At 42.3% G+C, this 26343-nt stretch overlaps 1 protein-coding gene across 1 annotated transcript in view; it reads right to left on the bottom strand.

Annotated features, from left to right (window-relative positions):
- The window catches only part of LOC146442913 (uncharacterized), a 242798-nt gene that overhangs the window by 109080 nt on the left and 107375 nt on the right, over window positions 1-26343 (bottom strand). Inside the window, exon 4 of the mRNA XM_085049734.1 lies at window positions 2127-2269. The gene's annotated coding sequence lies outside the window, so the exon portion shown is untranslated. The remainder of the gene's footprint in view (window positions 1-2126; window positions 2270-26343) is intronic.

Here is a 26343-nt window from a genome sequence, read left to right on the forward strand (position 1 = left end):
TGAAGGGTAAGCTGAGTGAATGAGAAACAGGATAAATATTATCTTTTATAATTGCTAAGGAGATTATATTGCAACGTTCTCAAAGGGAAGAGACCTGGATGCCACCACAACAAGTCTATGGAAACTTTCAGGGATCTGCAGCAATGTCAGAGAAGCCAAACAAGAAAACAGAATCCTGTATTGAAAACATTATCCTTCAAATCCCCCCCGCCAGGGAAACAGCGTCCTGGAGAATGCTAATGAGCTGTACCTCATTAAAGCTCCAGAAGTAACAAGAGTGCAAGGGCAGGTGTCTAAAACAACGTGACTTATAAAAGACTGCCATATATGAAGACATAAAGTGATCACACTATTTATGTTAGTGAGCCCATGAGCAACAGGGCACACAACAGAGATGCATAGTTGAAGGTCAGGATCTGTAGCCCAACTTTCTCATCTGCTTCCAGTCTTGAAAGGGAAATATTTCAGCTAAATTAAACAAGAAATTAATTCAAACTGTAGGAATGTATTATTTTTCAATGTGCTGCCTGAGTATGTGAAAATCAATGCCTCGTTAAGGGACATCAGTGGGAACTGGAAAGAACACGATTCTATCCACAGCCTACAAAAACACAGTGTTGGATGGGACTGTTTGCTGCAAGACCTCAAGGACCTTTGTGCAAAGCTAAGGGACCCACCTGCCCCATTTTTGGACAAGGACAGGGTATTCCAAAAGCATCTGATGTTGGCCATCTTCACCCTCCATCTCTTACCAATCAATCCTTTGTAAAAAATATCAGGGCAGAATTAATTAGGGCATTAATTAGACTTGGTCTGCTCCAAAGCAGTAAATATAAAGTAGAAATACTTTTGTTTTCTATGGCCAAAAGGAATGGCAAAAAAATAGTCAAGTTCACTTTAACTAAGGTGAAATGCCTCATCCTCTAGGTTAGCTATGGTGCCTGACACAATGCTGTCAATGCATCCTCAAACATCACAAAAACACTTAAAAACATGTGTGTTTACTTTGCCACCTGCTCTCCCCCCTGCCACCACAAGTAATTAGCAAAAAACCTAAATTATAAGACATTGTTTTACTGTATAAATACATATCCTTTTTTTACCTTACTATCTTTTTTCCCACTCACACATCATTATTTGCAAAACCCATTTAATAATTATAAGAGAGTCCAAGTTGTGCGTCAGATGCTGGGATATTGCCACTCATATGGTGGTTTGCTACACTCAGCCTTTGGTCTTGTGGCTAACAATTCACCCAAGCTGTGAGCATACCTCACCACAACCCACACACGGCTGCTCTTCAAAGGAAGACAAGGATACATAATTAAGAGATGATGAGCTCAAATATAAGACATGAGGTGTGGGAACAGATTCTGTAACCACACCGGTGAGTGGTTTTACTACTGAAGTTTCTTCAGCTCTGTCTTCACTCACAGTATCAGTACAACTCACACGTTTTCAAACTACATTTGCAGCAGCAGAGGGGAAAAAAGGAATGCTAAAACCATGCCACTGCACAAAAGTAGTTGTAACGTCAATTGGACAGAACGAGAGCTGTGTATCAGCGTTGTTGACAAACTGCCCTTGTAACAAGTAAGGCCTATGTCTTTAAAAAAAACCAAACCAACGTAGTTTTACTAAAAGTACTGTCAAAATTTCATCCCACAAGAATTGTAACCTGAAAATTTTCTCAGTCTTCTTTTAAGACTTTATGATGCTGTAATTGTGGCCATAATACACAAAACTCTGGACAGAAGTATGTGCCAGCTCAGGGGCTAAAGACACAGCGCACGGCGTGGAAATGAAAATTCAGATGTGGTACAGATCCACTCCAGCATGTACAGGATCAGCCCCTCACTGGCTATTCAGAAGAAACAAAACATCAAACCACTTTTCTTATTACTCTGCAGAGCTGAAACTAGTTTTTGTTGTTCTTGTCATGACTGATTAGGGAAAGAGTTGAGAAGTCTGGAGCAAAACAAGATGTGAATAAAGCTACCAAACTCAAGTGAGGACCACTGACCAGACGTAAGAAGCAGACATAAGAAACAGCAGGATTACATGCTCACTTGTTTCCTGATTTAAAAAAAAAAAAAAAAAAAGCAAGAAGAATAATTCAGTTTTACCTAAAAGAAGTCTTCGTTTAGTCCCGATGCAGGACCACATTTCCACAAGCCTTCTTTTCAGGGCCAGAGCCTCCCAGTGGCAGCCACACCCTCCTCTTCCTCATTTTTTTCCACTGACCATTAAACACTTTCCAAGCCAGGCCCTGAAAAAAAACCCAAAACAAACCCCACATTTTTAGTGGACACCAGATACTATAGTGCTGATTTAATTAGGCAGATTAGAAACAAATAAATATATTTGCACACACACACACATACACATACACACACACGTATTTGTATTTTCTGTTTAATTTCAAACAAATTTGGTAGGCCTGATTTGAATCTTTATTCAAACCACATGAAAAAAATAATGAAAAGGTGTTCTATGCTGACAGCAGAATTAAGCCCTCTGGCTATCCCTTTTAAGAGTTTTATATGACATGTCCATTGGTACTGGAAAAATTCACAGAACAGGGACTTTCCAGAGAATTTTCAGATAAACCTATATGTTTAGTAGCAGTACAGATGCCAGCACAAGACAAGCTGAGAGAGCCATCCCAGAACTTAGCTCTTCAGGGATTCTATGGATTTGACACTCAGGCAGATCTATGACTTTATTTAAAAAAAAAAAAAAAAAAAAAAAAGGTAAGACTTTCCTGGCTCATGTATCACTCAAACTTTCACAGATAATAATGATGCTGCATAGCAAGTGTCACACAACGTGTCCTTACTCTTATTATGTTTCATACAATTTCTTTTATCCATAATTCGGCAGTACACAGAACTATCTGGAAATTGATTGTTGCTATAAACGGTTTTGCATATTGTGTCATCTGCTGGCTTTAATTCATTATTTAAATGACACTGTAATTATACTACATTTCATATTCTATTTAACCAGACAATAATCAATATGAATACAAAGAGAGAAAGCAAACTTCCCCCAATCTCAAAAAACACCTACTTATTTTCAAATAACCACTTCCAGCATTCAACAACATAAAAATACAACATTTAGGGTTCGGCAACTTAAACTCTTTTTTTTTTTTTTGCGAATAACTGCACAAAGATATTTTTGTTTAGCTATCACTAGGACTATGAAATTATTATTAAAATAAGTGGCTTGTTTATTTAAACTTAGCACTAAATTTATAACCGGGATCCTCAGATCCATGCTATTATGCTTGCTGAAAGAAAAAATTAGTATTAAAATAAGAACAGAGGTTACGCTGAGATGTGTGTTAGGGGATGACAACATACACTACAGGTAATATATTAAATAACGCCAAATCCAAAGTGATTTTGGAAGACCAGTATCTTCTGCGTATTTATTCATGAACAATTGTACACCCACTGAAAAACACTGTTAGCAAGGATACACTTCACTACTAGTTGAGCTGTTTGCAGTTCCATGCAGTCCTGCATCCTAACAGGTTTCCAATAAACAATTCTGAATTCTCAAAGCCTGCATAATGCTGTATTTGCACACAGAGTAAAATATATAGAATAGACTTGCAGAGTATATCAATACTAAAATCTTTTAGACTTTGTTATTCCCACAGAAATATTTTTTCTCTAAACTGCAGAATATTAGATAAGACTGCCATTTATACCGGAGTGCTCCAGTACACCACTGACTTTTAAATCCAAATACACAGTAAGGGAAAATGCTAGCACATTAGTATTTTACTGGCCCACAAAGATTCACCCTTCCAAGCCCTCCCGTACGATATTCCACATCAGAAAAGCACACTTACTCCATATTGTCTGCATTCCTATTTACAGAGATGCTCTGCAATAAAGGGAGCGAACAGAAATCCAAGGGTTAACAGAAGAAACAAAACAAAACAAAATATCCCAAACCAAAACAGCAAACCCCAGCACCAAAATGCCCAGCCATGCCGCAGTCCTTGGAAGAAAAGGTAAATGTGCAGCAGACAACAGCCTAACAAAAAGCAAACAGAATTTAGTGCCGCTATTGCCTGGATACCAGCTTGGGATTTAGGCAGCCTTGGATTACAAGGACTGTTCTCCTGAAAATCCAGCCCACAGTTCCTGCACTGTTTTCTACCAATACCACATCCAAACTGTGACTAAACACCTCATTATGCTTCTCTGGCACTGTCTGAAGCACACATATTGTACAATTTTCTGGGGCACCTAAAAGCAGAGGGAAAAAAGCGGCTGGATTTTACCAACTGGTAATGAAATGATGAACAAGTTCCCTGCAAAAGCTTGCATGATCAGTACATTTTTTTCCTCACCCCTCGCTTTTTGTCCTGTGTAGGCAACAGGTGACAAAATACAGCCCCAATCTTCCGCTTTAAAACTACGAAAATGCATGTAGACTACAAGACAGCTGCACTGTAATATAGACTTTTTTTATAAATTAAAATTGAATGAAGAGACTTAGCCGGGCCTCTACATTGGCTTCAGAAAGGAAATGCTTTTCTTAATATTTATTTGTAGAGGTTTCACTTAAAGAAAATATAGTCCTCACAGTTACAAACAATAACTAGTGACTTGAGGTAACAATCTGGTATTGACAGATGTTAAAACAGAAAATCCAAACTGCATTTTCAAAGGAACTGCATGCCTCAAATATTTCACTACAATCTCTTCTTCCTGTAATTTGCTAATTAATCTTAAATATGTAGATGAATTATAAGCCAGCAACCTCCAATTTTCTTAGCTCTTACTCCGGACAAACATTATATTCTGATTTATAAACATCTAAAATATTTAATTTACTGTTCATGGCATTTAAACAGTTAATCTAATTTATGGGAAGTAAGGATTCCACATTAAAGAGTCCTTCTACTTTCTCCTTGAAGCTTCACCACTTCAAAAGCCTTTTCCCCATCCCTTACTATTTAGGAATAGTCTCCCTTTGTGCACTGGACATACTCTGTTCAGGAGGCTGTGGCAGTGACATGATGCCTTTGCCAGTCCCCGTACTGCTCATTAAATAATTTTACTCCCATATGTACACACGCAGCTGGTCAAGGGATGACTTTGCTGCATCAAGCTACATCTACACTGCCACACTAAGCCTCGAAATAAAAAACCACAGGATAACAAAAATGATCAGCTCCCATCACTGTACACTTCCTGAGTCGCCGATTGCTCACGCTACATTTGCAAAGCTGTGCTGTAGCAATACACTTGTGTCTCTTTTAGCAAAAAATCCACCTCAATAGGCTAAAAAGGTTTCAGTTCTGTTAATACCCACGTGGCAGTCCGCAATTAAATAGAATCTTTCTTTAAAAACAGGATTCCCTGAAATATTTTACATGCTTACAAACAGTTTTCTATTTCAGAAAGCTTTGCAATTTCTTCCCCTTACAAAAATTCAGCTGTGCAGCACCAGCGAAGAGCTCCGGGTACAGCAGATGGTTAAAATTCTGCATCATTTTTAAGAGCCTAAGAGAAAGCACTGCCTTTTTTCGGGGGAGGGCGGGGGTGGAGGAGAGGAGAGAAAAAAGCTGAGAACAGCAATTTGCAGCCTTTTTTTTTTTTTTTTCCTTGACAGCAGCAAGCCCCGCCTCAGTCTGGCCCTTCCTCCAACCTCTGCTAACCTAAAAACCAGCGCCAGCCTGGCAGCGGGCCAGGGATTCAAAAGTAAACATTATCCTCCTGCCATTTTTCAGCGCTGTTTATCATATCCTGATCCCCCTTTTTTTTTTATTATCCCTCTCCCCCCGCCACCACCCCCCGCCATCGCTGCAGTCCCCATCTCTGCCCCCGCTCTGCTTCGCTCCGCGGCGACATCCAGCGCAGGGAGCTCCGCTCGGCTCCGCTCGGCTCCGCGGCAAACGCGCAGGGCGCTCCGAGCAGGGCTGCGCGCAGCTTCCGCGCCCAGCGCACCTTTCCGCCGCTGTCCCGCGGGATGCGCTGCCACGGCCCGCAGCACTCGCTCCCCGCACAATGCACTCGCCTCTCCCAGCGCCGCAGCTGCGGGCACCAACGCGGCTTTTGCCTCGCCGGCTTTCCCGTGTTCTGATTTAATTGTGCGGGGAGTGCTTACAGACCAGAGCGGCCGGCAGGGAGGGCGCCGCTCGGCGCTGCACCTGACTCTTTGTTATCCCGCACCGCTCATCCCCGGCCCCGGTCCCTTCCGCTCCGCGCTTCCTCCTCCCACCTTGGGCTGCTCCTCGTTGATCAAGGCTCTGGAAAAAACCAACCCGACTAATGGAAGAAGCTGCCCGTCAGTGGTTTTTACCTAGTCGTGCACTGCATGGAGCGGATAGCGGGCATAGCGGCAGGAGGAGGAAGGGAGACTTTAAAAAAAAAAAAAAAAAAAAAGGTGGGTGGGTGGAGTAAAACTAAATAAAAAATAAATGCACGAGGAGAGCGGGATGGTGCGGCCGGAGCCCGGCGGAGGGGAGGAGGGCCGGGCCGGGCGGACACGGCCATGCTGCCATGTTGTGCGCGGGGTCAGCGCGGGGCACTGCGCAGCGCTGCATCTGCGGGCTGCTTGGCTCACTGCCCTGTTCAGTCCACCCCCCTCCCCGCACACGCACATTCCTGCCCGGCGGAGAGCTGCATCTGGGGGTTATTTGTATTATTTCCCGTTAAACCCACCCCCTCCTGCCAGGGAGCGCTTCGCCCTCACCCCCCGCTTTCCCTCTCCGGGCACAGCGCAGGGACACAGCGCGGCTCAGCCGCACGGTCATGTGCCATCGCCCGGCGAACAAAAGCCCTTCCCTCGTTATTTATTTATGGCTGTGGGGCGTGTTCCCGGTGAGGAGGAGCCTTTGTGCGCGCAGGTTTCACACCCACCGGGGCGCAGCGGCCGCGGCTGGTCCAGAGGCGCCGCGGGACAGCCCGCGGGCTCATTAATAATTGATCGCCATCTCCATATTGAAATTGCGGAGCAGCGCATGATTAATTAAGGAGGAAAAAAGAAAGGGGCGAACGAGGGAGGCCCGGCCGCGTTAACCCCTTCGCGCCCGCCGCCCGGGAACTCGCCGGGAATATTAATTAATTCTGCTGTTTGCGCGTCGTTCGGCGGCCACGGGAGGCCTCTGGCACAGGCTCTGCAAGGCGCTCTAATGAACAGAATTTGCTGCAATCCGCTCGTCGTTAGCTTTTCATTTGGAAAAGAACCCAAAAACCAATTTGTAAATCTTACCGTGATTGTAAATTAATGCATTCTCATGCAGTGAGGTTAAAAGAGTATTTACAAAGTTATTTATATAAAGAGATATCGCAATTAAAATCCTGTGCAACGTGTAATTTAAACTCATCCGACTGCTCCAAATCATGAAAATACTTCCCATTGCAATGCTGTGATTAAGGCGCACGCGGAATCGCAGATCCCTACACAGAAAGGGGAGTAATGAACACTCTGTACAGCAATCAAAATATCGATCAGCCATCCATCAGAGCGCTCCGGCGAGGGCGGCCGTGTCTCCCCGAGGTCACTCGCTCCGCTGTCCCAGGGCTGCCGGAGCACTGCGGGGGCGCTCGCTGGGAACGAAGCTGTGAGCGCTCGGCGGGAACGCGCCCGGCGGGAACGCGCCCGGCACCGAGGGGCCTGCAACGGGGCGGGAGCGCGCGGGGCCGGGGCGCGCTCGCTCACGCATGCACGCGCTTCGGGGGCGCGCACAAAGACACGCACGCGCGCGGCGGGCCGGACCCGCACCCCGACCCGGCAAACTTCCCTTCCCTTCCCTTCCCTTCCCTTCCCTTCCCTTCCCTTCCCTTCCCTTCCCTTCCCTTCCCTTCCCTTCCCTTCAACCCTGCTCCATTTGCAATCCACTGGTGCAATTTCCCTTGTTTTACATCCAACTATTCCAGAATTTCACCTGTGACTCTTTGGCCATTTATTCTCATTTAATCTTTAATTCCCTTGGTTATTATTTAGCATCACTTACAGCTTTTTCTGCAGACAGGCCCTTTATTTGGCAGGAGAGGGGTGGAATAGATGGACTGTGCACTAAACTAAAGCATTTCTTTTGTTAAGCCAAGTACACATTCATTTGAGTTATTAACTCCCCTATTTTTTGTCGACTATGAATTCTGGCTGTCACCTGCTGGGCAGCTCCAGCAAACAGAATTTATCCAGGCACAAGTCAAGCCAGGTATGCTCTATCTCCTCAGCATGCTCAGTCTGCAGCCTGGTACCAAATTCATCCTGAGCAGCTGTAATCCCATTGGTACTGTTCAGCATTATCCATTGATGTTCTACCCAAAGACAGAAAGGACAGGCTGCAAACTGACACAAATTCCTCTATAGTGCCCCCCTTTTAGGACCCTGATGCCACCTGCTAGATAATAATAATTCGTATTAGCAATTTCCCCCATCTGCACATCAGCAGCTGTATGTTTGTCAGAGTCCTCCCTTTTCCTCTAAAGCATTTGGTGACTTGGAGAGAGCTGAAGCACCAGTGAGCTGATCAGGGATGACAAAGTTTTGTGCTTTCTCTCCTATTTTTCTCATTCTATAGAAGTTTTTACTGGCTGTAATCTGTTTATCCTTGTACTAGGTGAAGCCACACTGGGCAACTCAGCAAAATCATGATGTGACTACCACTGTCAGGAACATTTCTGTCCTTTCACAGATTAGAAGCATACTCTGCTACGCAATGTGAAGAGCAACTTGTTACACCCAAAGGTTTTGCATTTGAGTTGGCATCCACCAAACAAGCACAGCGCAGACTGAGCACATTGCAGCCCACGAAGACTTAGAAAGGCAGGCCCCAGTTCTTCACATAGGTGTTTGGTTTTAGAGGCTAGAAAATTCTATGGAAGATATAATCCTTTAGCTATAAAAATGCCAATAAATAGTCAAGTCAAAGTGAATAAAAACCTTGCTGTTCTTTCTTATGAAGTTTGCTCAGTGCTGTTACAAGTGCAAATACAAAGTAATTTGTACAACTGAGAGTTGCATATACCAAAATATTCTTCATTTTCACTGTCCCTTACTGCTTTTATCTAGTTTAAAGCAGCACAGCATTGTCAGAGCCAATACAAGAAACAGTCAAACTCAAGGATGAAACACAGCAGTAAAACTTTAATTTCTCATTTATAAAATAATTTTTAGAACATGTAAAAACATGCTTTTAAAATAATTAAAGGTATAGTGAGGGTATTAAAGGTGGAAAAGTAAGTAACAATTTAAGTATATTTATTGTCATCTATCTGCATGTTCAATTACAAACTTTCCAGTATTATGCACCTAATGGGAACTGACTAGTGATTCTAAACTCCACATGCTGGTTTGAAATTCTCTGTCTATGGCTTGTAGCTCAAAGGAGTATGAGGAAGCTGCCTGGTTATATATTACTGAATTCTAATGGAAAAAACACTCCCTTAAAAGTCTTCACTGCCTTATTAAATGATCCAAAAAAAAAACGAGAGGTGAGGCTGGCATAACTGTGAGGTGGAATGATTGCCAGATACCTCCTATTAGAAGACTGCATTTCCAGTTGTTTAAAATGTTTGCCAAACTTCAAAAATGTCCCTCACCAGGTGCATGCCTCGGGGATGACTTGTTTGAAAATCTTCAGCCAAACATCTTAGGCCTTTCTGAGAAGGAGCCTATTGAAGATGGTTTGGTCATGGTGCCAAAGTACAGAAACCTTCTTTGAGAAGCTCCTGCTTGCCCATGTTTGGAGCAGGGGTTAGGATGGGAGTGGCCCGGTAAGGAGGTGGAATTTGCTGCTTCATTCTGGCCAGGCTGCCAACATGGGAAAGCCTCACCTCGTGTACTCTGGCCAGGGGCTTGCTGAGGTTTGACAGGAGAAAATCCCAAAGCCCTCACTTTCACAAACCATGCTGCTGCTGAGATGCAGACAAATCTCCCCTGCCTGACACTAGAACTCTGTCATTCTACCTGGGCTGGTGAACTCTCTGCCTGGGCACCATGAAACCACTATCCTTGGCTCTTAATGTCTCTACTGTGGCATCCAGACAGCCTAGTGCATGCTGCTTGACTTCAGTATGGAAGGACTAAAGCTATTAAACCAGAATACAGGGAAAAGAAGGGAGAAGGGCATCAGTAAAGTGATGGAGACTGGTGGAGCAAGGAAGGCAAGCTGGGTACAGTGCAGACGTTGGGAACAGACTCTGTCTGAGCAGGGAAGCTAAAACTATTTGCAGAAAGAAACTGGGCTTCTTGGCTGGGGAAGCAAATGGGAGCAGGTAGAAAACACAGTGCTTAGAAGCCAGGGAATTGTCAAGGGAAAAGAGGGAATCACCAACAACTGTGTTGTTCCTCTATGGAGATGCATGAAATAGAGAAGTATCTTCTTCATGCCATCAGATGGCTCAAGTAGCACTGTGGGATGATTCAGAATACTCCACTCCTCCTAATGACTCATTTGGATCTTAGTAGACTGCTACAGGATAAAATCTCTGTTCATGCAATTTGCTATTAACCCCTTCCCCTACCTTGCAGAAAACTACTTGCTCAAGCATGTGCACTGACACACAGACACACACATACACGTGTCAAAACTGTACTGAAATAAGGGTTAATCTTGTTCAAAGAGGATTAAAGTGTATAGAATCAAGCAGAGAAAAACAGGAAAGAAATCTGCTGTGCAGCAAGCAGCATTTCTTGCATACAGCCCTTGTTTGCACAGTACAATTCTCACTCATGGGCCTTCCATCTTTTCTGCTGGGGCCCAGCAGAAAAGAACTGGATGAAACAAAACAATGCCAATATTGGTAGCTACCCTATTTTGCATTCTCCTCACTAACAAGGTGCAGTTCCATGTCTTATTTGCTAGATGCTTCTCAAACTACCCATTGGAGCCTGAATTACAAGGTATTCCTGTGGCACTATTTACCACTGTGGTCCTTGGTCACTTCTCAGAGTTCCTCTAACTCATATTCACGGAAATCCCATGAGCTGAAGGAAAGATACTGCCCACATTTTAAGGGTAAGATTTTGGCACAAGCACCCCCTCCATCCTGGGAGCCCAAAGTCCCTGTAAAGCACTGCAGATACTGGCACTGTGTGCTGGAAGCATCTTTCCCCTGGATCCCACCAGCAGTGGCAAACTGTTGACAGAGTTCACAGCCAAGGAGAATATGAGAAACCAACATTAACTGACTTATAATTAGTGTGTTAAAAACAAAAAGTAAAATACCTGCCCTAATGGATTTCTGCCAAATACACACCCTTTGTTCTATGCAAGGCAGAGTTCTAAAGCAAGCACTATGAGGCACTAGGAGGTTAGTGTGCATTTCCCAGGTTAATAAAACTTGTTTTCTCAGCATTATAGTGCTGGAACACAATATAAAATAAAATCAGTTAAAAAAACCTATTTTCTATCCTTTAATATTTTCGTTTTAAGTAAATATAAAGACTGGGGAAAGTTTGACTCATAAATATTGCCCAGTTGGCAACTCCAGTAATGCCTTGTGGGGTGTAATGGGCTGCTGAGCACTGCTGGTTTGTGTCCAAGTGGATAGAGTGGGCACTGGCTGAGATCCACAGCGGCCTGTAACTGGTGACAGCTCAGGGTCCACATGGACTCACTTGGGTGTGCTGAACTGGGGGCAAGGACTACCAAGTGACCATCGAAACACCTGCCAGGCCACAGTCAGGCTTCCTTTTCCTCTGGCACTAAAGGAAGACTGGGAGGCTGCAGGGAATGCACATTCCTTTCACACTGCCCAAGGCAGGAGGATGCAGGGCAGGGCAGCAGGGAAGGCCAAGGTGCACTTACGGCCTACCTGAGTTTGTGGTTATTTTGGATTATTGCTCCAGTAACACTTTGTTCAGCTTCTGAATTTTCATCCTTCTTGAACATTTTCAGTGTTTTGAAGGTGCCTAGAGCTCAAAGTCATAACTCAAGGAAACCTGTATTAACGTGAATGCTTACGCTAACTTTCACAGGCACTTTTCCGATACCTCTGGAAGCAAACCTCCGAGGGGATAAATCCAGAAATCACAGGCAACATGCCATGTGAAGTTCAATGGGAGAGTATTTAGAAAGGAAATTGTTTTTCAAGGTGAATGAGTTTGGCAAGAACTCACTGCAAAGAGATTGAACTATAAATTCCTTTTTTCATAGCACAGGAGACCTTGAGCCCTGAAGGGCAGCTGAGTCTTTGGCAGAATGACTTCTACACTGCAGCATAAATGCCAACAGCAACCACCCTGCACTGAGTGTGGTCAGATGGCACCTTCCAGGAGGACACATGGTACACAGGGTATGTTTCAGTGAAGAGCAAACAGTTGCCTGAATTTTTGCTTGACACAAATTACCAAAACTCTGATGACATAGGCAAAATGTTGATAACATCATTTCCAACGCAAAGATCAGCATCTTCTCAGTGGAATGGTGATGGCCTTTTGGGGTGAAATGTTCTGAGCACACTGTTATAACCTGAAACCAGCCTCGCTCAGGGCAAGCTTGACCAAGGCTGAAGAAAGGATTCCAGGGGAAAAACAGTTCCAATAGTCCAGACAAAATTTGTAAAGGACTCAAGTATTATTTTGATGGCATTCGTCTAATCTGGAGAAAGCAAAATTCAAGTTCCTCCCTACGAAGTACTTTTTTCAGTCTTGCCTCAGCTCAGGACTTCTATTTTACCAGAAATACACTTATTAAAAACTGCTAAAATCACATTCTAGAATCCTAAATTACCTATGTGGAAGAAATGTCCTAAATCAACTGGAACTGTTGGCTAATGTGTGAGCATTTTTAGTGAAAAAAAAAAAAACCAAAAGAAACAACAAACCAGAAGAACCTGAATGTGAAAGCAGCTCTTTCATTTTCCAATAGAATGCTGGATTACATTGAATAAAACTTGTAATTTATAAAAATCTGTTTCTTTGGAAAGGTACAACTCACCCCTCTGTACTCTCATAATTAGGGGAAAATGAACCTGGTAAGTGATTTAATGATGAAAAAGTAGGGAAATGAAGAGTTAAAGTTCCTGTGTTAACAATGGACACTGTTAATTTTGAAAGGTGAAAAGGCAAGTGAAAAAAAAAAGAGAACTTAGGAGATGAGAAAGTATTGGAGCTTCCTTAATATCATTCCCAATACTCAGCTGCAGGTAATCCTCTGTATAAAAGTCATATTCTTTTTATCTAAACCTTGTAAGAGCAGTATTCACATATTCCAGAACAAGACATACACTCTTTAGGAAGTGTGGCTGATACCCAAGCAGAAAAACAGTAGAAGAAGAAGTGGGATAAAACCCCCAGAAATTCCTCTGTTCAATGGATTAAAAAAGTCAACATCAACCACCCCCAAATTTAAACCAACCAAGCCAAGTGTTATTTCCTAGCTTTGGTTTCTTTTTGTCACAACATTGTTACTGAAACATGGATTTTGGTTGATGAATTTACTTGTAGCACAGGACTGTGTGACAAGCAATGTTTATGCATTTTGTTGTATGTCATTAGTTTCCTCCCCATAAAGCATGCAGGCTGTCACTCAAAGATACCTTCCATGATTTTTTTTTCATTTCAGCAGATTAAATTTTGAATTATTTTAAAATAAAGAGTGAAAAATGAGTTGGAGTAGTGAAATCAGGGTTAATTCAATCACATTTTTAAGGGTATCCTGACATTTGAAAAAGTGGCCAAGCACATTCTGTCTGCTTGTTTTGATACAGATACATCTGTCAGGAATTCATGCACAAGCTTGTATGGGACTCCCAGGATTGTGTATGTTGTAAAATAAATCTGTATTGGTCTGCTCCCAATCTAAATACACTTGTGACTAAAGCTCTCACATGCAGATAGAGATCTAGCAAATCAAAATATGTTTCCAGGAGCTGTAACTTACTGAATTTATATACAAAGTCTAACAGGTGATGGAAAAAAAAACACATCAAAGATTACTTGAACTCTACCATAATACTCTCCTACCATTAGATCTTATTTTATTGAATGATTCATGCCTTATTGGCTTTTCTAGATGTGCTTTTATATTTCTGCCTCGCTATTTTAAGATGTATTATCTTTAATCCAAAAACTTCCATCCTACTTTAACCTATTTAGAATTTCTAGGACTAAATCTCATTGAGGATCAGTGAGAATTACAGCTCTTTCACAGGGCAGTCTGAGGGAACACACCAAATACAGCTTGGCATAACCCAAAAATGCCTTGCCCACCTTTACCTTTTATAGTACCGAGATGTGAAGCTATAAAATAGGAGGGATATTTTTCCTTAACAGCGCAAAACCAATGGAAGACACACTGATTTGTGTTTAGCTTGTTCTTCATTGCAGAAAGCCACACAGATTTCATACATTCATGTGTTATTTTACCATGTGCAGAACACAGGGCGTGTCGCTTCTGCAGAGCTGCTGACAGGTCTCAGGGTGGGAGGGAGCTCAAAGCAGGACATGTTTGAACCACAGAGCAGTTCTTTTGCAACTTGACTGCTTTGCAGGGAATTCTCCGATTTGGAGCCACCACAGATGGCGCAAAATCTGTCTGCACTTGCAATTAGCAGAAAATGAACAGAAAATTGCCATTATCTGGGAAAGACCAGGGCAATTACTGAAAAAAGTACATTGAAGCTTTTATATCCTGTACTTTCTCTTCACTTCTGGTAAAACTCCACTCCCCATTTAAAAACTATTAGAAACTACTTCCTTGGTCATTTAAGGGAGCTGGAGCATACTGAATGGTTTGAAGTTACCCAAATTCCTGAACTTTGAGGTGGCAGCAGTGGACTCTGACTTGGGGCCTGACCATGTTGAGTGCTGGGCAAAGACAACAGCTTCGATTCTAACACCTGTTGGGTAACAGCCCTTTTTACAAAATAAACAAAAATCTTATATATTTTTAATATACAATCTCAAATTTTAGTTGAAGAAATAGCATTTAAAGGGTATTCCTCTGCAGAATAGTTAACAAATATTAATTAAAAAACCCCACACTAACTTCATCACCTTATTGGCTAAGTTAAACATTTTCCTTTAAAAAAATAGATGTAATAGTTTAAACTGAAATTTCCACTACAATTCTGAGTTATGCATGGCTGCATGATTATTTCTAATGAGAAATCTCATTATGCCTTTCCCGCAATGAAAACGTTTGAAAGATAAAATTCTTTAAAAATATGTTTTCTTCCATTGCTAATTCCAGATAACAAAAAGACCAAACCCCCCCCAAAAACCCAAAAAAACCAAAACCAAAACAAAACATCTTCTCATGCTCACCATATCGAGATCAGCATTTTGTAAAGTTTAAGATTAAAAAAAATCCATATGTGTAGGATTTATTCACATAAAAGTACTCCAGTTATTGGTCAGTTATTGAGTTGAATCACAGAGAACATGGTTATCAAGTCTGCATTCCTTTGAAACAACAGCTTCTGTTCTTGAGGTGTATACTTCAGTGGCAGAAGAATATGAGTTGCACTGTGAGTTGTTGATTTATTGAACTGTAGAGGAAACAGTGTCAGAAACTACCTGAACTGCTTCCAGCCTGAACTGTGCAGGCTGCTGCTCTGCCAGTATTTCAAAGCATGTCTAGCTGAATAAGTGTATTTTCAACACTACAGCGGGCTGGAGTCACTTCTCCACTTCATCTGCACTTCATGGGAGCTTTGGTACAAAAAGGCCCAGAGTTATGCGTGGGGGGAAAACAGACATAAATTAAAGTAAAATAAAAAAGTCTCTAAAACATTTTCCAACCCTCCAGCACCCTCCCTAGTAAAGGGCATGAGAGAACCTGATGTGATGAGGAGCGTGGGAGTCCTTTGGGAGCTACAGGTTGCTTCCCCTTTCTCTTTCTCCTTCTCTTCCTCTTCTCTTTCCTCTTTCCCTCTCCCTTCCCTTTCCCCTTGCTGAGCTCTCGCACCTCTGCATAGGCTGTGTGCTGTTTAGGATGTTTTCTTCCACTTGAAGTGACCTCAATGGCTCAAGCAGCACCTGAGGAACAGGTCTGTCCCTGCTGCCAGCACCAGGGCCAGGAGGGGAGAGAGGGGTTGGCCTCAGCTCTGCCCAGAGTAGCCCACACATTCCAGGGACACAGCACCAACCACCTGCTTGCTGAGGCTCAGCAGGATACCACAGCTGCCAGTGGGATACAGGGAAAGCATGTGTCAATATGGGAATGTCACAGGGCCACAGGTCTCATCTTCTCCCCAGTCACAGACCTTACTCCTCAGGCTGTGAAAAGACTCAGGATTTGTGCTGCCTTTGGCTGGGGTAGAGTTAAAATTCTTCCCAGTAGCTGGTAGGGCTGTGTTTTGGATTTGTGCTGAAACAGTGCTGATAACACGGAGATGTTTTAGTTCTTGCTGAGCAGGGCATGCACAGAGCCAAGGCCTTTTCTGCTCCTCACACACCTCACCAGCGAGGGACTGGGGGACACAAGGGGTTGGGAGGGGACACAGCCAGAACAGCTGACCCCAGCTGGCCACAGGGACAGTCAGCAGGACTGACCCACAGCAAGGACTGACCCCAACTGGCCACAGGGACATCCCAGACTATACAGGGTCACTCCAGTATACAAAGCTGGAGGGAGGAAGAGGAAGGGGGGACGTTTGAGTGATGGCATTTGTCTTCCCAAGTGACAGTGACCTGTGATGGAGCCTGGCTTTCCTGGGATGGCTGAGCACCTGCCTGTCCAAGAGAAGTGGGGAATGAATGCCTGGTTTTGCTTTGCCTGTGCACACACTTTTCCTATTAAACCGTGTTTATCTCATCCCGCAAGTTTTCTCACTTTGTCCTTTTCTGACTCTGTTCTGTGTCCCACAGGCATGAGAGAGCGAGTGGCTGCGTGGGGCTGAGTTTCCACCTGGGGTTAAATCTTGACAAGGTTTCTCACACAATGAAACCCTTGTTCAACTGCAGAGGGAAAGGCTACTAAAATGACAAAGCAGAATCCGCATGAAGCAAACAACAGAAGAAGCTTCTCCACCCTTCTCTTCCCAGGTGTCAGAGGAGGTCCTTTGCTGGGCTGCTCTGAACACCAGTAACTCAACGAGGATCAGGCTGTTTCACATCAGCCTGGGATCTGGGCTGTGCCAGGGACAAGGCTGGAGGCAAATATCACTCTGAGGACAGGTCTGATACACTCTGGTTACCTTGCTGGAGGGAAGACAGGCTGGGCTGGAGCTGTCATTCAGTTTAACCATCTGGCATGGAAAAGCAGAGCATGTGGTTCAGGACTGCAAGCTCATACTTGTATCTAAGGCGTCACTGACCAATACCTAGTGTCAAACTCCGTGATGAATATTTGAACATTTACACAGACACTGTGCAAAAGAAAAGAACTGTTTAATGGGAAAATGGCTGTGTGTATCAATTGTGGGTAAACATCCTCAGCGTGTCACTGCTTATAAACAAAAACCAGGCCAAGGCAGTGATCAAGGTGTGAAAGATACGACTGCAAAGTGCAGTGCATTATTTTTAACTTCTAGTCACTTTTTTTTTTAATGGATTTAGTTGGCATTAGTTATCTGTTACCTGCTCTCCAGAATTTACTACTGACACTCATTAGTGTTATGGGAGTACTTGAGATCTCTTCTTAATTTTAGGGCACTGTTGTGGTACAGTGCACTTTGGAAAATGCACAGGGTTAATATAGATATTAACGAAGAAAACACAATACAGGGCAAGACTGGGAGCAAGAGCAGTAGTTTGGGGGATGTGTTGTATCTTTGGGGAAGAAGGAGAGGCTAAGAAATAAAAAAAATTAAAATGCTGCCTTTAAAATAAGCATAGTAACTCAATGTGGAACTAAAGTATTACCTCTGACTTCAGAGGTCCCTTTAATTCCAGAGGTGTATGATTTAGTGTCATCTGTTGTTATTTCAGCCTTAAGGTATCCAAATATTGGGAAATATAAATAAAAGTGGGGGAGGAGGGAGAACAGAACTATAAAACCCATGCAGCTAATCAAAGAGTGCTCCCTGAAAATATGAAGATTTTCGTTTTAAGTCATTACTAATCATGAGACCATGATGTGTGGTACTTTCAGCACAGCTGGGCAAATAATGCCCTTTTATGTTGATTGTGCGAGGCTGGTATTTGGAACCATCACCACAACAGTTGCAGTTGCTTGGGATGATCAGGAACAATTAAAATGTTTAATTTGAAAGAAAATTCATGCAACTCTTTATTTATTATTTAGCTAATGGGAGGGGCTTTTGTCTATAAATGTTCATCTATTATTTAGAAAGGAAAATGCAGTAAAATGTTTTCCTTCATATATCAGATTATTTTCTTATCTGCAAGGGCTGAATATAACAGTTTATAAATGGACGAAAATAGCTTTTGAAAAATACTGCAGTATTTTCCAAGTTACAGAATGTCTATGAAAAAACCCACATTATGCCTCAAACATCCCCTCCCCAAAACACAAGACTGTAAATAAATCACATTAGTTCACGCAAAGAAGTTATGATGTTGAACCTGCAAATACCTCTGTTTTCTGCCTATAAATAGAAGCTCTGTCCTGGAGTTTTCCCCACCAGCTCGGGCTCATGACACCCCTTGAGGCCTTGGCCAGAGTATCCTCAGCCAGAAAGATTAGACTGTTAGTGTAAAAAACCCTACACTGCTTATAATGTGATGCTCTGGAAAGGTCTGATTTCCCCTAAACCTCCTGGCTACTAACTCAGCTTTCTCTCACATCACTTCTTGGTCAGCTCAGTCACTCTCTTTGCTCTCTGATGCACCCAAAACTATGGAACCAAAGTCAATTTTTATGCAGGTCATTCTGTGTCCTGCCACCCATTACCTTATCACACTTTATGTCTTTCTGAGGTTACCACTTATTTATAGTGTTTATTTGCATGATTTTACATCAGAAGAGTCCCTGCTGAGATGCCCTAAACTCCACAGAACAGAGTTCCCCAAGCCTCTGGTTTCTTTATCTGGAGGCTGAACGAGGGGTGATGCCTCTGTAGCTGAGCCATTTCAAACACCTTTTCCACTTGCCCCCTGCTAAGCAGAACTCGGATGTACTGAAGGGTGGTGGCTTGCATGCCCAATTCACATGGGATTTTTGCAGAGCACCCTGCTAGTGACAGCTCCATCAGGCATTGCTTCTGAAGAGCAGCTCCCAGTCCTCCCTGCCAACTTGGAGTTGGAAGGCAAAAATTAGTCAAGATATAGAAGTTCTAAAGCACATCAGAGGGCTAAAAGCACACTTCAGCATATTTGTAACTTTTCATTCAGTGTGTAGATTGACCAACTTTGAAGTGCCAGAGGACGTTTATTGTGTATATTGTCTCTAAAATGGCATTACTAAAGCATCTTCTGTTTTCAGAAGACTGCAAAGGCCAGTACACACCATCAGCAGAGGCCAGCACGTGATGACCTTTATAAATCCATAAAGATTTCCAATACACTTGTTGGTGAATTTGCCTGAACTCCATTATTATATGCAAAGACAGTAGCCAGCAGCTATTCAGAAGTGTTCAGAAGTTAGCAAGTAAATTCATTTTTCTATTTTAAAATTCTCTCAAGAATGAATAAACCACAATAACAATAGAATCTTTGGCACTCCTACTCAGACCAATGTTTGGACACCTGACACACCCAAGTGAAGTGTGAGAACATCTCTAACCAGCCCATGTCACACAGTTACACAGCATCTCCCTGCAGCTGGGAACTACTTGGATGGACACACTGTGCTGTAGAGGCAGCTGGAGAACTTCCCTGCAGGAATGGGTTCAAACAGTCCCCACAGCTTCCCCCTGACAACACCAGAGCTACAGGTGTGCAGCTGACCCTCACTATCAGTGGGAGTTATACCTGTGAAATGATCTTCCAGATACTTAAACCCATGGCACTTTTAGCTACAAGACACTGGTGGCATAACCAGATTTATGAGTTGAGTTATGCAATGCTGACAGAAATGCTGATATAACCTACTTTAGTCTCAACATTTTAACACCAGTTACTTTGGTTACCAAAGGTTTTGCTATGCAAAGATCAGACTGCTAATAAGTGTTAAACTCCCTAAAAATATTTTACATGTTTCTTGTGCAATGGAATGCTACAATTTTCCGAAGTCTGGTGTCTCAAGACTTTGACAGACTTGAAGCTGTAAACTGCACTCAAGTGAAAGCCGCTTGAGGAATAAAATTCTCTGTCGCTATTCTGCCAAATTACCTGATCCTCAAACTGTGCCACTGATTCTGGACTGAATACCTCAACTACTGTAATTCTTTATTTCAATAAAAAACATATTTGTGGTAGGTAATTACATTTCTCTTAGATTTCTGTCTTTCTGAGGAAACAGAAAATTTCGCAAGCCAGGGAAAGTCATGAAAGAGCTCGATTACTGCAAAAAATGCATGAAAAGTGGTTTCTCTGGATGGTATCACCATACTGCTAAACAGAATAGCAACAGTAAATCCCTGGCATGCGCACAGCAACAGTATGTACATGGAAACTTATATAAAGAAAGCATGTTAGTCAGAAAAAAGCCAACTACATTTGGTTCTTGTTTTTGGTTCACTTTTACTTTGTTTAGAAGTACCTATTTTTAGGTGAAGCATTATAAAATGCATTTGACAGCGAATTATTAACCTGTATTTCTTGAGCAACTTAAAATCTTCTAGTACTGGATGCACAAAGAGAAAGAAAGTGGCTGCAGAACCAGTCACCCTCATTAAAAGTAATTAAAATGCAGTGGTAATCTTTCCTGGCAATCATTCTTTAAGTAACCCCTCACAGTATATGAAGTGCCTAACTGGTGCTTTCCCTCCAGCAGCAGCACTCTGACCTCACCAAGGGAAGAGAACACTCCCCACAAGATGTGCCAGAAGAAGCCCCAACCAAGCATGGCATCTTCCCTTTCAGACACCCAAAATTTACCCAGAGCAGTCAGAACTGGACACATTCCAGGCTAACATTCCCTGCAAAGTGAAAATCCTTTGCTTATGTCAAACAAAATCCTAGAGGGACTACATACAACACCTGACTCAATTTCACATCGGGCAAATACAAGTCTGCTAAATGCAACAAGTGCAAATCTCCCTTCTAAGGAAATAAAATTTATATGAAATTTATATGGCTTGCTATCCCCTCACTGCCTTTCCCTTGTATTTCTATGCCACACAGCTATTTACTCATTCTCAGTCTGTGGTGTGCCATCCCACGGGTCAGCTTTGAGTGTCAAAGCTGGTGCTAATGTGGTGACAGCAGGAAGGACACGGAGGGGTCAGGCTGATCTAGACTTTGATACAAGGAGAGGAACAATTTTCCTCTTGTGTCTCACCCATTTCCTACCTCGGGTTCTCCTCCAGGCCCCTGTATGCCATCACATCCTTCCAGCTTCCATCCCAGAGGCTTTCAGCTCCTGCACACAATCCTGCCCTACTGAGCCCTGAGTGCCACAGAACAGTGCACTGGGACAGGAGCACCATTGTCACAATTAAACCCACTTCTGTTTGGGTTTGGTATTGTTAAGTGTACAAAACATCCCATTTTTAGTGGGGGTGATTGGTGTGAAAAACAGCACAGCAATAATATAGTCAAGGGAGATGTTTCTTATATGGGACATGGCTGTGCTCCTTTCCACTGCCTCTGGGAGAGCCAAGGAATTCAAAATGTTCTTTGTCAGGTGCAGCTGTTCCGAGTGTGCCTTCAACTTGAACTTCAGCAAAGGGACAAACAAACGGAGCAATCAGAAGGAGACTGTCTTCCACCCCAATTCCTCAAAGATCTACTTGTGTCCACACTACAAATATTTTTAAACTCCTGTATGTAGCAGAAATAAAAAAGGAGTATCAAGCAGTGCCATGATTGATGCTTTAATATAATTAAATCAGTTTCAAGTAGTGTTATGTATAATAACCCATCTGCTTAGAGGCTACATTTCATTGTGCAATTGGGCCACATAGATGTGCTCCAAACAGTGAAGTACTATGTAAAGTTGTATAGAAGTTTCAGTTTTAGACTGTTAAATGCTTTCTAAAAAGAATCTCTATTTTAAACTTCATTGGTTATATTCTTAAGAATTTTAATTGCAAAAACTAAAATCAGCATCTACTTTTCTTAGAACCTGAATTCAATGAGAGCAACTGTTTAGATGTATTTCCTATTTTAATGGATCATTGAAAAAATACTGAGATAAAAAAACAGCACGGAGTAAGATGAGGAGTAAAGCTCTGCTTAGTGGTACAGGGTATCTTTGTGCTGAGGCCCACGGGACAGAAAGCATAATGAGAACTTCAGTTAAGAAAATGGTCACCATCATAAGGGGATTCTTCATTAAGGTCAGGCATATTGTTGGCTTTTCCAACATAATTTTTCCAGTATGAGTAAAGATTACTTTAATGTGTCCCAAAGTAGGGGATGGAAGGGGGGGCATTAAAGGCAATCAGAACAAGCCTTTTTTTCTGATCTTTCAAAGATTTGACAGGAGGAAAATATGGGTCCTTTGCAGGGATCCAAATTCTGTTTGTCAACTGAATTGGTCCTTTCAGTTTCCCACTGTGCCTCAGTCAGAGCAAGAGGTGAATGGAGCTGAGCCTTCCTGACAATTCATCTGTCCAAGAACTGCCATCTAAAGTCTCTCATTCCCTCCTCTGCCCTCCATCACAGAACACACCTGGCAGTAACCAGCCTTTGCAAACTAGTTCCTGGTCACGCTATTCAGTTTTGGAATTGAGTTGGGGAGGAAAGGCAAAGAACACAGAGTAAAAAAGTGATTCTAGGATCAGCCAACATGCAGGTGAGTGAGCTGCTGCTGCTGCATGCCAAGAGACAGACACTGACAGGCTGTCACAGCTCCTGGGACAGGGATGAGGAGGGAGGAAGAGCTGCCATGGGATAAGGGCCTCTCCTGGTACAGAGATAACCTGCCTGGGGAAGGTGAAGCTCAGTGGGCTGCTGGCAGTATCAGGGCATGTAAACACTTGTAATGCTCCTTGGCTTTTCTGGATGTCTACAAATTGCAGAATGACACGATGAGGAAAAGGGCCATTTGTTTAATACTGAAATACCCCACGTATCCTAGCTCTTTAGAGTTTATTGCTGGGGTCTGAACACAGCCAGCAGTCCTGAGGCAGAGCTGGCAGGAGCTGAAAAACACAGGGGGAGAGATTTGCAACAATAAAATCAGTGTTGGAAGAAAACCCCAAACAAGTGGAGGAAAACTAAAGCACCAGGCAAGAAAATCCCATGTCCTCTTCTTTTCCCGCCTTAAAACAAAGCAATTCTTCAAGACTGATTAATTATTTTATTTTTTCTCTCTGGAAAACTGCAAGCTCCCAACAACCTTATCCATGGGGTCTCTCACACTGCCCACACCTAATTAAAGGATTTGTCGTCATCCAAAATTACTGTGATATGTCAGTGGTCTGCTTGCTCCTTTTTTGTGGCACTGAAAACTCAATATGCAATTTCTGTATTTTCCCTCCACTAGTCAAAACCAATTCCATAAAACCAAACCAAACCAAATAAAACCCAAAAATCCTCCTAGTGATCATGGCTGCAACTGCCAAAAAATCCACTGCAGTGCAGGATACCCAAGGGCATCCAAACTGTGCCTGCAACTTTGGCTTTCCCTGAGGAGTGATCCAAGGGGTTTAGGAGCTGATGGAATCCACACCAATAAAAGCACAAAGTAACGTAACAGCTGCGTTTCCGACATTAGCGTTTGTATAAATACAGCATCTTTCACACTAGGTCAGAAAACAGTGTGTATTTTTATAAAAATAAATCTGTTTTCTACAGCAAGCAAACCATTAGAGAATGTAAAACTCTTCAGTTTGTGTGCTTCTCACCTCCTTAAAATTCCAGAAACAACGGAAGAGCACATGGGTATTTACACACACACACACACACACCAATTAGAAGAATAATGCCAAGAAATTATTAATGTGGTATATCTGATGTACTATGAAAGAATTATTTACTTTTAATAATAAAGTAATTGCCAAAAGTAAAGCTATTCTGAGTGCATCCTGTACCGACATGCTCAGGGTTTGAGAGAAAAAGAAATTTTTATTAATCTAAAAGCAGAATATAGTTACATGTTTGCAATGTAGCTGAGACGCTTTTTCGTTCTTCATCTGTTTTCAGAGCTAGCTACAAAGAAGCTTCCCTTAGGCTCCATCACATCCATGATTATGAAGATATTTAAAATCCCAGAAAGGGACTTAGCAAATTACCCTTCAATTACACTGAATACTTCACAGATTGGTCACTACTCGCTTGCATCCAAAACTTAATGCTAAGGGAAATAATTTGTGAATGAAAGAGCTATTTTGTCACATGCAAAGTGCTTCATGCCTTGCAAATTTTTGGGAAAAAATAGGTAAATTCTCCACCTCCCATCCCTGTTGTAACTATAATATGATTGCATACAGGTGCTAAAACCATACTATTTTTGTATCCAATAGAGTCATAACTGAGATGCTTGTAAGTATGAAGCACATGAGCAAGTTAGAAAAAATGTTCGATTCAGATAAAAGGCTGCAGCTAAAAACTTGGAAATTGCATTTCCTTGCATCTTTGTCCATACCAAGCCCTAGCAGCACCTGGAGTTGGTGGGATTTAGCCTATGCTTTCACTGGGTGAATGGTCCTCACCCAATCACTGTATTAAATGTTTATTTGTCCATTTTGAAGGGAAGATTCACATTAGATTTCAGTGCATAACTACATTTACAGCCAGCCTATCATTGCTCCTTTACTAAATACTAAAGCCACGGAGCAGTATGTCTCCAATTGTGGAAAACATTCTTAATAAATCAATCATGGTTGCATTTTAAAAATTACATTACGTGTGGTAAAATATTTTGCTTAATAAAATAGTCAAAAACTGATTGAAATTTATTTACTAAAACAGACAGAACTGGTATTTTAAGAGTGAAAAAACCCCTCCAACCAAATTATGACATTCTTTCCAGATTAATTTCCAGCTACTCGCAATTTTATGCTGTTTGCACCACACTAGTAGTTGTGGAGGCTGGAAAAGGAGGTTAATGAACAACTTTTTTTTTTTGGTGCTTATTAATATTCTAACTGTGGAGTCTTTTTCAATTGTTCAAGACTATCCTTCCCTCTATACTTTATGTGATTTTTGTAATTGTTTATTTTAGGAGCTGCTTTTTCCCAGTAAGGTTTAATATTTTGTAAATATTTCCACATAAAACATGGTTTTTCTCTTTGCACGTGTCTTACCCAAGATGGCATTTAAAACAACACTCCCAACTGGATTTCCAAGGGTCAGATGCAAGTTGGCAAGGCGGAGACAATGAACTGATTATACCTTTGCATTTGGTTCGGGGCAATTGTTTGCAGCCAGTGCAGCTGAAGAGTTAAAGCCATGTGCTGCATTTCAATCTATAAACATGAACGATGGTGCCAACTTGGCAGCAAATCCTGCATTCAAAAGGAACGGGGCTCCCTGGCTGCCTCCCCAGGCTCACACACAGCCCCCCCGTGCCTACGCCCCAAAACAGCCCCTACTTTGCAGAAAGTCTCTTCACAACAGAACAAGAAAGGTCACCGTTTGCATTTCAATGAGCATATTAAAAGGAGATCTGGCATTATTTTATTCCTTCATAAGAAAATTCTCAGATCTCAAGCTACAGCTATAAAGACAAGTGGTTTTTGTAACTGAGTTTAAATCAGTCCAGCTCAAGCAGGGCTTACTGGTTTCAGGGTAATGGGCTACAGTGAGCCAGCCTGGAAATGAGATGTCAGCTCCCAGCAAAAATGCAACACTATCCTGCACAATGCGTTCAGACACACCATTTAAAATTCAAAATGCAGCTTGGAAGGAATCGAATTACAGTGGATAAATCTATATTTCATTTCAAGGCCTGCAAAAGGCCATACCTCCTCTAAAACTGGAGGATGAAAAACAAAGCTAAGGAAATGCTTTCTTTGGGAAAGACAGTCTTTTTAGAACATATTTTAAGCTTCGATTGCAAGCTCTCAAAGATCAGGCTGTTGGTGATATACCAAAGTTTTCATGAGATATCTTTGTGAGTGTCTATTAAAGCTACATGAGAGGCTTTCAATGTTCTGAATCCTAAAACATGCCTACTCTTTGTCAGTCTCTGCACAAATGAAGATCACACAATCTTCGCATATAACTCAGCAGGAAACAGTTCAGGATGTAACCCACACATACCTAAATAGAAACAGAAAAAAAAAAAAAAAGAGAGAATCCAAACCAGAAGGGATATTAAGCTAATGCAATGTTTTCTGTTAAAGGACAAATGCCATCTTTTATTCAGCTGGACTCTTTTTCACAGCAGAGACAAACGCGGCAGCACTCCAAGCAGTGGTGAGCAGTGCCCTCTCACTGCCTGCAGCCGCACGGACACTT

This window comes from Lichenostomus cassidix, chromosome 1Ab (assembly GCF_008360975.1).
Source record: "Lichenostomus cassidix isolate B80296 chromosome 1Ab, HeHo_3.0, whole genome shotgun sequence".
In the NCBI taxonomy this organism is placed as follows: Eukaryota; Metazoa; Chordata; class Aves; order Passeriformes; family Meliphagidae; genus Lichenostomus; species Lichenostomus cassidix.